This window comes from Cynocephalus volans, chromosome 1 (assembly GCF_027409185.1).
Source record: "Cynocephalus volans isolate mCynVol1 chromosome 1, mCynVol1.pri, whole genome shotgun sequence".
Lineage (NCBI taxonomy): Eukaryota > Metazoa > Chordata > Mammalia > Dermoptera > Cynocephalidae > Cynocephalus > Cynocephalus volans.
The window spans coordinates 11984961-11995730 of NC_084460.1; the positions used below are offsets into that span (position 1 = coordinate 11984961).

The 10770-nt window shown below is 42.3% G+C and overlaps 1 pseudogene; it reads left to right on the forward strand.

The window, feature by feature from the left end:
- The first annotated feature begins 9357 nt into the window (after positions 1–9357).
- Positions 9358–10295, forward strand: LOC134362871 (glyceraldehyde-3-phosphate dehydrogenase-like; annotated as a pseudogene).
- Positions 10296–10770: the final 475 nt, after the last annotated feature.

Here is a 10770-nt window from a genome sequence, read left to right on the forward strand (position 1 = left end):
GGACTAGACAGTTTCAAAAGCCACTGTCTCTTCCCTCCTAAACTGAAGTTTCTCTCTCCTGTCTACTCTTCAGCAGCCTCTTGGTGAGAGCTCTCTGAGAATCCCATCTCATCTGTACACAAGCCAAGTCACTCACTGTCTCCCTCTAGTCTCCAGGAATATTTTCCTGATCATGTCAAGACTTGTTCTCAAGGGAAATACTGTATAATAACCAGACAAGGTCATCAATGGTAGCTGATGGGTAATGTAGAGTCCCCCTCCCAAGAAGATTTGCATTTCAGCAGGGTCAGAGGCATGCACACACCTCAAATGGTCATTCCTGCTATTTACCCTGTTCCAACTTCTCACCTTCTCAGCACATGACCCCCTTTGGCCAATAATACATGTTTCACTTCCAGTTGGAGCTTTAAGAGCCAGTGTGTGACTTGTCACATTACTTTTTCCTGTCAGCAATTAAATGCCTGTGTCAAGATGGAGCTTCCATTGGCCTGGACCCCTGAATGACCGCAGTGAACAGAATCCCCTGCTGACCCATGTTATACTTTCAGGGAAGAGAGAAATATGTTTTTTCGGATTAAGCCTCTGAGATTTGGGGGATGCTTATTACTGTAGCATAACCTAACATACCCATTCTGATAAATATGCTATGGAAATTCAGGCATTGGAAATTGTTTGCCCAACAGCACTGGACAGTCAAGAGTACATGGGCCATGCCTTTATGCCTAGATTTTTCCTATAACCACCATGGACCAAGCCACACAGTCTTGGGCACATAGTATATATCCAGCCTATTAAGAGCACTTGATTACTTGAAGGCCGAAGGACTGTCCAAAAGCGAGCTCAGGCCACCAAACATATCCTTCGTTCCTCTTCAGGGCCACACACCTCCAAGTGCTTGTGTGCCCAGGCGGGACTGTCAGTCAGGCCCAGATGACAGTATAGTCTGGATTGTAAGCCCAGGCCAGGCAGGTTATTGCATTGTGACTGGCATTCCTTTGCCCTCATTTACTTTTTCCATGTATGGGTTATAACTACTTGAAAAGCCTATATCACTTTCCTCTAAAAATAAAACAAACAGATCTTTGCCGTCAGTACTACAGGGGGCAGCTAAATCCATCCCTGTGTGTTTTCAAGCAGAGCCCTGAAGTCATCCATTGCAAATTCAGTACAATTCCACAGAGAGTTTTTTGTTGAGAGCCTCTTACGTACCCTTAAATATGGTTCCTGCCTTAGTATTTGCAGGGAAGATGGGCACATTGGAAAGTAACAAGAACAAGATATGAGTACTATACGTAGCCCATTTGCTCAATAGACACTCATTGAAAGCCATCGTGTCCTAGGTAATAGAAGTTATAGAGAGTGTGACAGAAACATGTGGAAGCAGTTTCCTCTTTCTGGAGGAAGGGAGGTGTTCCAGTTACTGTTGCTTCATTAAAAGTCTCCAGATCCTAGTGGCTTAAAATAGCCATTGTATTAAACTCACAAACTCTGTGGGCTGGGGATTCAGGCAGGGCACAGTGGGAGTGTCTTGTCTCTCTGCTCCTCAACATCTCTGAAGACACTAAGGCTGAAGGTGACCCCACGGCTGGGGACGGGAGCATCTGGAGGCTCCTTCATTCACATGTCTGGCACCTGGGCTGGGATGCCGGCTTGGCTGGGACTGACAACATATGTGTAGCTTTTCAATGTGGCTTGAGCTTCTCATAGCACAGAAGCTGGGTCCCAAGAGGCAACATTCCAGAAGAGGGAACAAGACAGTGACTGTCCTGTAGGCATGTGTGCACATTGCACGGCCTTTGGTGACCTAGCCTTGGAAGTCTTGCAGTGTCACTTCCTCTGCATTTTACTGGTTATTACCATCACTAAGGCCAGTTCGGATTCAAGGGGTGGAACATAGATGCCACCTCTCAATGAAGGAGTGTCTAAGAATTTGTAGACATGTTTTAAAATTGTCACTGTAAGGAAGGGAACAGAGCTTGCTAGTTGTCTAATTAGGGTCCATTTTTACCTTCCCCTATGAAAGACAGATAACTTGGAGTTTTTTAAAATCTACTTTTCCTGGCCTCCCTTGAAAATGGATGTTCAATAGGGGGGGAAGAGAAGTCATTGGATAAGGCCTCTTGGAAAGTTCTTTAAAGAACTTTAAAAAACCTTTAAAGGGTATACTGTTCTGGAAAGTACCTGTTTCCCCTCCTCCCCCTTCTAGATTCTTCCTGTGTGGAATGCAGATAATGTAGTTGGAGCTCCAGCAGCCATCTTGAGACCATGAGGCAATCTTGAGGGTGAAAACTACACAGTAAGGATGATGGAGCAGAAAAATAAGAAGACTGGGTCCTGGGAGACATTGTGGAGCCAACATGCCAGCCCTGACTGACTTCCTGCTTTTGAATTTCAAGTTATGAGAGAGTAAAATAAACTTCTACCTTATTTTATGATCTCTGTAACCAAAATCAATCCCTAACTGCCACAGGAGATCAGAAAGAGTTACAGAAAGGAGAAAATAGTATTTATTTTTATAAAGTAGTAATTTTACACGTATTTACTAAAATGAATAGGAGATTGCTGAGTAAATAATGTGAGGAAGAACATTCCATGCAGAGGTAAAAGTTCGGTTAAATTGCCAGGGAAGTGGGAAAGTTCATGGCGAAGACAGTCAATGACTTTCTTTTGAAGAACAAGATATGTTAGAGTGGTTTGGTAGAGGTTACTTGCAAGTTACTTGTTTGATGATTCTAGAGGTGGAAATAGTAGAAATTCAGAAAAGTTGAAAGAGATGGGGCAGCACACAGATATTTCACAATAAGTTGCAATTAACTATTCCCTTGTTTTGAATCCCAGTTAATAAATAGGTACAGAGAAACTCCAAGTAACTGTGAATGGGTGAAGAACTCCTTGGAGATTTTCAGGCTGATTTTGGTGATGTCTACACCATAGTCAATAATGAGGCATCTTAATTCTGTGTTGTAAATTACGTCATTCTTTATTTGAGTTTTAGAATGACACATTGGGATATGGTCACTCCAATTGCTGGTAAATGAGACCCATATACATTATCAGGGATCAATTGGCATCTGATCATTATTTATATAATCAGAAATAATGAAAAGGTAATGTTCTTGGGCCAATGTTCCATTCTGCATTTAAATTCTCTGAAATGACTTACTTTTAGAGTCTCCAAGAAGAGGTTGTGCTATTTCTAACAGCAAATAGGAGATTATTTTAAATTCTAGAAAAAAATAAGAAAAAAAGGAGCCAAATTTTGTATACTTAATCCTTGAATACATCTGCAGCTCTGACCTTGGGCTGCACTGCTGAGAGAAGAGATCAGTGGCTGTGTGATCTTGGACGAATAACTCAGTCTGTCTGTGACCCAACTTTCTCAATATAAAATACTGATAATTTATGCCTACATCAATGAGTCGTTTTGAGGTTTAAAAGAGATCAGCCTTGAAAAGTGCTTAGGACGGTGTTTGAAACATAGAAGTCAATGGATGTCAGTTATTGCAAATGCTAATTTTCAAAATATGTCTGTATCTCCAAGAACATTATAGTTCCTTTGGGGGCACCTGTCTTGCTGTTTTCACATGGTGCTGGTGTGATGCTGTACACATAATCATGCAAAGTAAATATTTGCCAGTTGAGTTTAACACCTCCTTTCAAGGAGTTGGCTCACACAGAGATTTGGAAAGGAGCAGGGCTAGGGAAATTTTTATTTTTATTTTTTTAGATTTTACAGCACATATTCACGACCCAGAAATCCATTCTGATTTATTCATGACTCATTTTATTCTTCAAAATTTGAGAACAAAACTTGATTTAAAAGTCTATTAGTGAATTAGGTAAGTAAACAAATCCAGTTTCCTCTCAAGTTATTTAATAATGAAATAATATTTGTCTGGAGAATGCTTTCTTTGTAGCTAATGGTCAGATTCTCTACTCATTGCTACCCTCTCCATCCATCCATCCATCCATCCATCCATCCATCCATCCATCCATCCATCATCAATTTATCCATCAAATTGTCTTTGAACTCCTGCTATGTGCTAAGCAATGGGTTCCTGGTGCTGCGTAAGTACGTGCATGTCCCATGCTCTCATGGTGCTTACAATACGGTGGAAAGGTAGACTTCAAATAATCACACGCAAAAAATGCAATCTTGTAATTACAAGAAGTGCTCTAAAGAAAAACAGCTAGAGTGGTGTTTTTCTGAAGAACTGAGGCATATGTATACATACAATATGTGTGTGTACGTTCACACACTTGTATGCTTACATACATATATGGATATACACAAACGCCCTACTTGTGTTTTTAGATCTGGGGTGTCATGAATCTTATTGGTCGACAGTTCCAGTCTAAACCAAACTGTTATTTTTATGTAGCATTGGTATGAAAACAGCCGGTCACATTTTCTTCATGCATGTTCCATCTCTCACACTTTTCCAGCTATTAATACTAGCTGACGTGTTGAGAACTAACAGATACTGTGTTAAAAGTTAGAATACTCCCAACAACACTATGAGGCAGGAGCTGCTATTATCATCATTTCCAGATGAGGTACTGGGCCAAAGGGAGTTCACCTTGTGCAAAGTCAGCCATGGTGGGTTGTGTCTGTTTCCACATTAGACGCTGCAGGGAAATGGATCCCGTGGAAGCCAGCAGTGTGCAGAAACCCCATGGAGATGCAGAAAGCAAAAGTGTGGTGACAGTTCAGTCTGCAGCACAAAAGGTGGGCTTGAGAGGAGCAATAGAATCGGGATCTTATTGGCACCAACTGGCTTGACTGCTCCCATCACTTCAACAGTCTCTTGTGTTCAGATGGCCTCTCAGCCCCTTCTGGAGGTGCCAGGCATGAATTGCCAGCTATCTTCTGGACACTTCTACCAGATAGTGTGCAACACTGCAAGCTCAGTAGAACCAAATGCATCATCCCCTTCACCCCCATCTTCTATTTCCCTCCTGTTCTCTCATTTCCACCTATGGCATGAACTTCAGATTCATCTTCAACTCCCCCCACCCCCAAAATAAAGTTGTTCACAAGGTGAGTTGATTGCATCTCCCAAATATTTTGTTCAACTCCAAGATTCTTTACTCTTGTGGCTCTTGTCTGCTGGCATGGCTCCAAGAGTCCCTGTGAGGTGTCTTTCTCCACTGACATTCCCCTCCCCTCATTGCTCAAAATCTGGGTCCTGTGCATGAAAACATGCATGTTCGCCCCATGCCTCTCAGCTTCGGTGTCAAGAACCACCACTGTCCTTGAAATGTGAATGACTCTGGCCACACTGAAGACCCCAGAGGATTTCTGGGACAGGGAACCGGTCAAGTTTCTCCTTTGGGATAGATGCTGATGTCTGCAGATATGCCGCTCTTTGAAAATTGAATTTGGTAATTCTCCAAAAGCACTTGGATCCTGCGCAGTGCCATGTTAGCAGGCCCTCCAAAGAAGCAGGCTCCCGACTGTCCTGAAACAATCTGGAAGGGACGCCAGCTGCTCAGAGCATCCAAGGCCAACTTTTCAGGGGTCTGTGCCAGGCTGTACTTCTATGTAGCATGGATTTTGGGCTGTGTAGATGGGAGCTGCATGTATGTGCCTGGGCGTGTGGTCAGGTGGCATCTAAGTTTCCCAGGGCAGCGGGGAGGAGAAGGATATCTGACCAAAGAGAGAAATAAGACCACCGAAAGCTGCTAGTGTTTGGACACTTTTTGAAGGAATGAATTTAAAAGAAAACTACCTTTTATGTTTGCTCCAAATGTTAATGACTGCCAACATTTGCAAAGACCTTAATGGGTTTAAAAGCCTTTCACATATGCTATCTCACTTAGTCCTTATAAAGAATTCCAGAGGAAGGTCTTATTATTCTTCCACATACCTCTCCTTCAAACTATTTATCACAGTGATAATTATTTTGAGATTTTAAAAAATAGCTATCTTCCCTATTAAACTATAAGAACCATGAGGACAAAATCTTGTGTTTTCACTTAGCATTCTATGCCTACCACCTACAGCAATGCCCTGGCATACGATAGCTGCTCAGTTAATATTCAGTGAATGAAGGAATTCTATAAGTAAACAAATGTATGAATGAGGCAGGGGTATTATATGATAGAAAGTTGTATCAAAACATTGTCAAAGGTAAAACATACCACAGACAAATATGCATTCAGGACTTAGATTTTAAAATAACGGGAGATGCTTTTATTTTATTATTATTATATTTTACTTTATGCCTCATGTGCCAACAGACTTTTTTAAAAAAAACTTTTAATCTTGAAATAATTATAGATTCAGAGGAAGTTGCAAAGAAATGTTCAGGGAAGTCCCATGGACCCTTCATCCTTTCTCTTGCACTGTTGAGATCTTACATAACTATAGTACGATGCCAACAGATTTTTAAAAAGCCTGAAGAATAGAATGAATCATACCTCGTAAAGTGGACCATCTCTCTTCACTGGGAGGCCAAGACGGCTCATCCTGGAAAAGCCCTGCCACCATCTGGGAAGCTTCCCTCTCTGCTTAACTCTGGTGAATACTGAGGGCAATGGATAGAAGGCTCCTGGGGCCCCCTGCAGGTGCATGTGGACCTGCACCCCAGAAGCACAGGTATTTGCTCCCCATCTCTGCATTCCTTGGAGCTTCCCAGGGTCTCCTTGCCCGACCTCAGGACTTGAGCGCCCTACCTCAGAGTTGGCTTTACCACTTTCCTGCAAGTACTGGATCTGAGACATTCACTTTCAGCACTCAATAGCAATGAGTTAAGGAATAAATTTGAACATTTTTCACCTTTGTGGGTGTTATTTACAGGAATGAAAAATTGAATCTCTGGAGGCTGATGTATGGTGCATTGGATCCTCCTTCTCTGGCAATATGTATTCTTGCCACCAAACAAATCTTGGAAAATGTTTGACAAATTAGAGGCCCAGTGTGTGTTTTTCTTTTGTAGTGTACCAAAGACATTCTAAGCAGAGTTGGCAGACCATTCGTCCCATCTGCCACTCCTTAATGTGCCAGAAATGAAACACTCTTCTTTCCTCCAGCCAAATCAGGTACTCCTTCCGTAGACAGGTATGAAGCTCAAAGACAAGTTAAAAGCGTCTGATTTCTTAGAACCTCCAGTGTAGTGTCCTATTACCTTAGCACCTATCTCAGGGTGTTGAAATTGTTTATTCCATCCCTGCCCTCACCCTACACACGCAAACAAACTGGAAGATGAGAACAGGGATTGTGCCTCAAGTAGTTCTCCCAGTGTTTGTGAATGCAGTGAAGAATGAATTAAATCAACACCAAATGGCAATTCTTGATTTGTTTTGAATGAAATTTGAAATGATGAACTGCCCATCTTTACCAGCCAGTTAACCCAGCCAAATTAAATCTTAGGCCCAAACTTCTTCCATGTGTCATTCTCTGTTGGTGTCATCTTGGCATTGTTTTAGGAGCAGAACAGGCATGATTTTATTTTTTTGTTTTCTCCTCCTGCGTCTCCCCACAGATGCCTGTGGGTCAAGGTGCAAGGGAAGGAACAGACTGCAGAGGCACAGGAGAGAAACTTGCACCACTGCAGTCCTGAGCATGTGGGCCTTTCTGGGTGACCGAAATCTCCAGGAGATTACACATATAGAGAATTGACTGTGCCATACATCCAGGGTCCATTCAAGCTTGGTTGTTCCCCAGAAAGACTCTTATTTTCTGTTTTGCTTTGCCTTGAATTATCTGACTTGGTTGTTCAGGTGATAAGCTACCTAATTGGACAATTGCCCATGTATTTTGGTACTAGTTATATATACAGTGAGGCTAAACTCAGATTTTAAAAGTAAATGGGAAATGGGGACTTTTTTTGATTATTTGATAGTTTTTAAATTATAGAGAAGTAGCATTTTCATTTCATTTATTTTACTTGTTTCTATTGGGATATTCTGGGATACTTCTGAATCACTCCAGGCAACCTGCTAGGGTCACAAAACCACAAAAGTAGACAGGCTGAATAATTCAGCTTTGTCTGAATTTGTGATTAGCCCCAGGACTTCTCAGGCAGATAACAAGATGCCAAAAATTAAAATTAGAAATTCTTCATGCTGAGAAAAACAAGTGTGACAAATGATTTTATAAAACAATACTGAGTCATATCATTTGGAACTTCTTTATCCCACAAATAATGTCACCCATGTACCATCTTTAACTTCCATAAGCAAATGCTTGTCTCCTAAGTAAAGGGCTTTAGGCTGCCAGAGAACAAGGCATCCAAGAAGCATGGTTGGTATGTCTCTTAGATGTGTCTTCTATCATTTCATTTCTATGTTTTTAGAAGTCTATTGTTCTGGTCCATTTGGTACCATTTCTTTCCAGCTTCTTAAGAACATATGGATTGATTGACATTACTCTAGGTTCCATGGGGTTAGCAGAACATAAAAAAAATAAAAATAAAAATACACAGTTCTGTCTCCTGAAGTGCCTATTTATTTAATTTAGACCAACTTGGACAAATATTTCACCACTAGAAGAAGAATGTTTCCATTAAGGTCAGTATGTTAATTATAAAATGTGTTGTATAATTACTCTCAACATTAGCCTGATAAATATGGCACTCCATATAGATATTTGGTGGGCATTAACCAGTGAAAATGGCTCACGTCAATGAATGACACTGAAAATTATTTGGACTTGAGCAATTTCATATGCAATACGAGGCACAACAGATTGCTTTTTTTGAGCCAAGAAATGAAACAAAGGATTCTTCGGTTATCTTGGTGAAGATGGTCAAAGTCTGCCATGGATAACGGATCCAGTCTTCCTAGGTGTGCTGCAGCTAAGTGGATGGTGCAGTAGTCTGATCCCAGGTTCCCACTACTGTATATCCCCAACCAGAGGATAATTCCTTCCCAAAGTCACATGTAAAACAGCCCCTCTTCTTCTTTCCCTTCTGGTGCATTATGTCCTCACTCTCCTTGAGGTGACTAGTATTAATATTAAATCTAGAAAGCTACTTTGAAGGGCCTTTCACTATTTGTCCTGATCCAGTGCTCTGAAATTTTTCCTGGTGCTGTTAAATATCACTGTATATTTTAGCCAAACATGATTGGAATTTTCTTTTCTTTTCCTTTACAGTCAATGTGTTCCTGCTGTGCAACAGAAGGAGAAAAATGTTTATTTCCATATTTATTTTGGGTGTCATGTCACCCCCAAGAGATTGATCATTTAAAACAAAGTATTTGGCGTTCTTCAAAAGTGCTGGCTCTCTGCTCCTCTCTGTTCCACAGACAGCTGCATCCTCTCACGCAGTGCCAGCCACGTCCCTGAGACATGACAGTGAAGGTCACAGTAAGTTGATTTGGCCGTATCGAATGCCTGGTCACCAGGACTGCTTTTAACTCCAGCAAAGTAGATATTGTTGCCATCAATGACCCCTTCATTGACCTCAACTACATGGTCCACATGTTCCAGTATGATTCCACCCATGGCAAGTTTCATGGCACAGTCAAGGTAGAGCAAGGGAAGCTTGTCATCAGTGGGAAGGCCGTCACCATCTTCTAGGAGCAGGATCCCACCAACATCAAATGGGGTGATGCTTGTGCTGAGTACATTGTGGAGTCCACTGGTGTCTTCACTGCCTTGGAGAAGGGTGGGGCTCACTTGAAGGGTGGAGCCAAAAGGTGATAAGGTCTGCGCCTTCTGCTGATGCCCACATGTTCATGACGGGCATGAGCCATGAGACTTATGAAAACAACCACACAGTCATCAGCAATGCCTCCTGCACCACCAACTGCTTAGCCCCCTGGGCAAAGGTCACCCATGACAACTTTGGCATTGTGGAGGGACACATGACCACAGTCCACACAGTCACTACTACCCAGAAGATGGTGAATGGCCCCTCTGGGAAACTGTGGCACGATGGCCGTGGGGCTCTCCAGAACATCATTCCTGCATCTACTGATGCTGCCAAGGCCATGGGTCATTCCTCAGCTGAATGGGAAGCTCACTCACTGGCACAGCCTTCCGTGTCCCCACTGTCAATGTGTTGGTTATGGATCTGACCTCCCATCTGGAGACAGCTGCCAAAAATGAAGACATCAAGAAGGTAGTGAAGAAGGCATTGGAGGGCCCCCTAAAGGGCATCCTGGGCTACTCTGAGGACCAGGTTGTCTCCAGTGACTTTAGCAGTGACATGCACTCTTCCTCTGATGCTGCAGCTGGCATTGCCCTCAATGACCACTTTGTCAAGCTCTTTTCCTGGTATGACAATGAATATGGATATAGTGACAGGGTGGTGGACCTTATGGCCCACATGGCCTCCAAGGAGTAAGAGCCCCCAGGACCACTAGCCCCAGCGAGGGCACGAGAGGAAGAGAGAGGCCCTCAGCTGCTGGGGAGTCCCTGCCCCAACTCAGTCCCCCACTGCACTGAGAATGACTTCTCCTTAGCACAGTTTCCATCCCAGACCCCCTGAAGAGCGAAGGGGTCTAGGGAGCCCTGCCTTGTCATGTATCACCAATAAAGTGTCTTTCATGCAAAAAAAAAAAAAAAAAAGTTCTGAATTAGCTCTCTCTTCTTCTCCAATACTGACTTCAGCATAGGGAGGCATGCCATGATGTCAAAAACAAAATCAAAACAAATAGAGATTTTATGCCAGTATTTGTAGCAGCTTTATTGAGATATAATTCATATACCATACAATTTAGCCATTTAACATATGCAATTCAATAGGTTTTAGTATAGTCACAAAATTATGCAACCTTCACTGCTACCTAATTTTGGTACATTTTCATCACCCCAAAAAG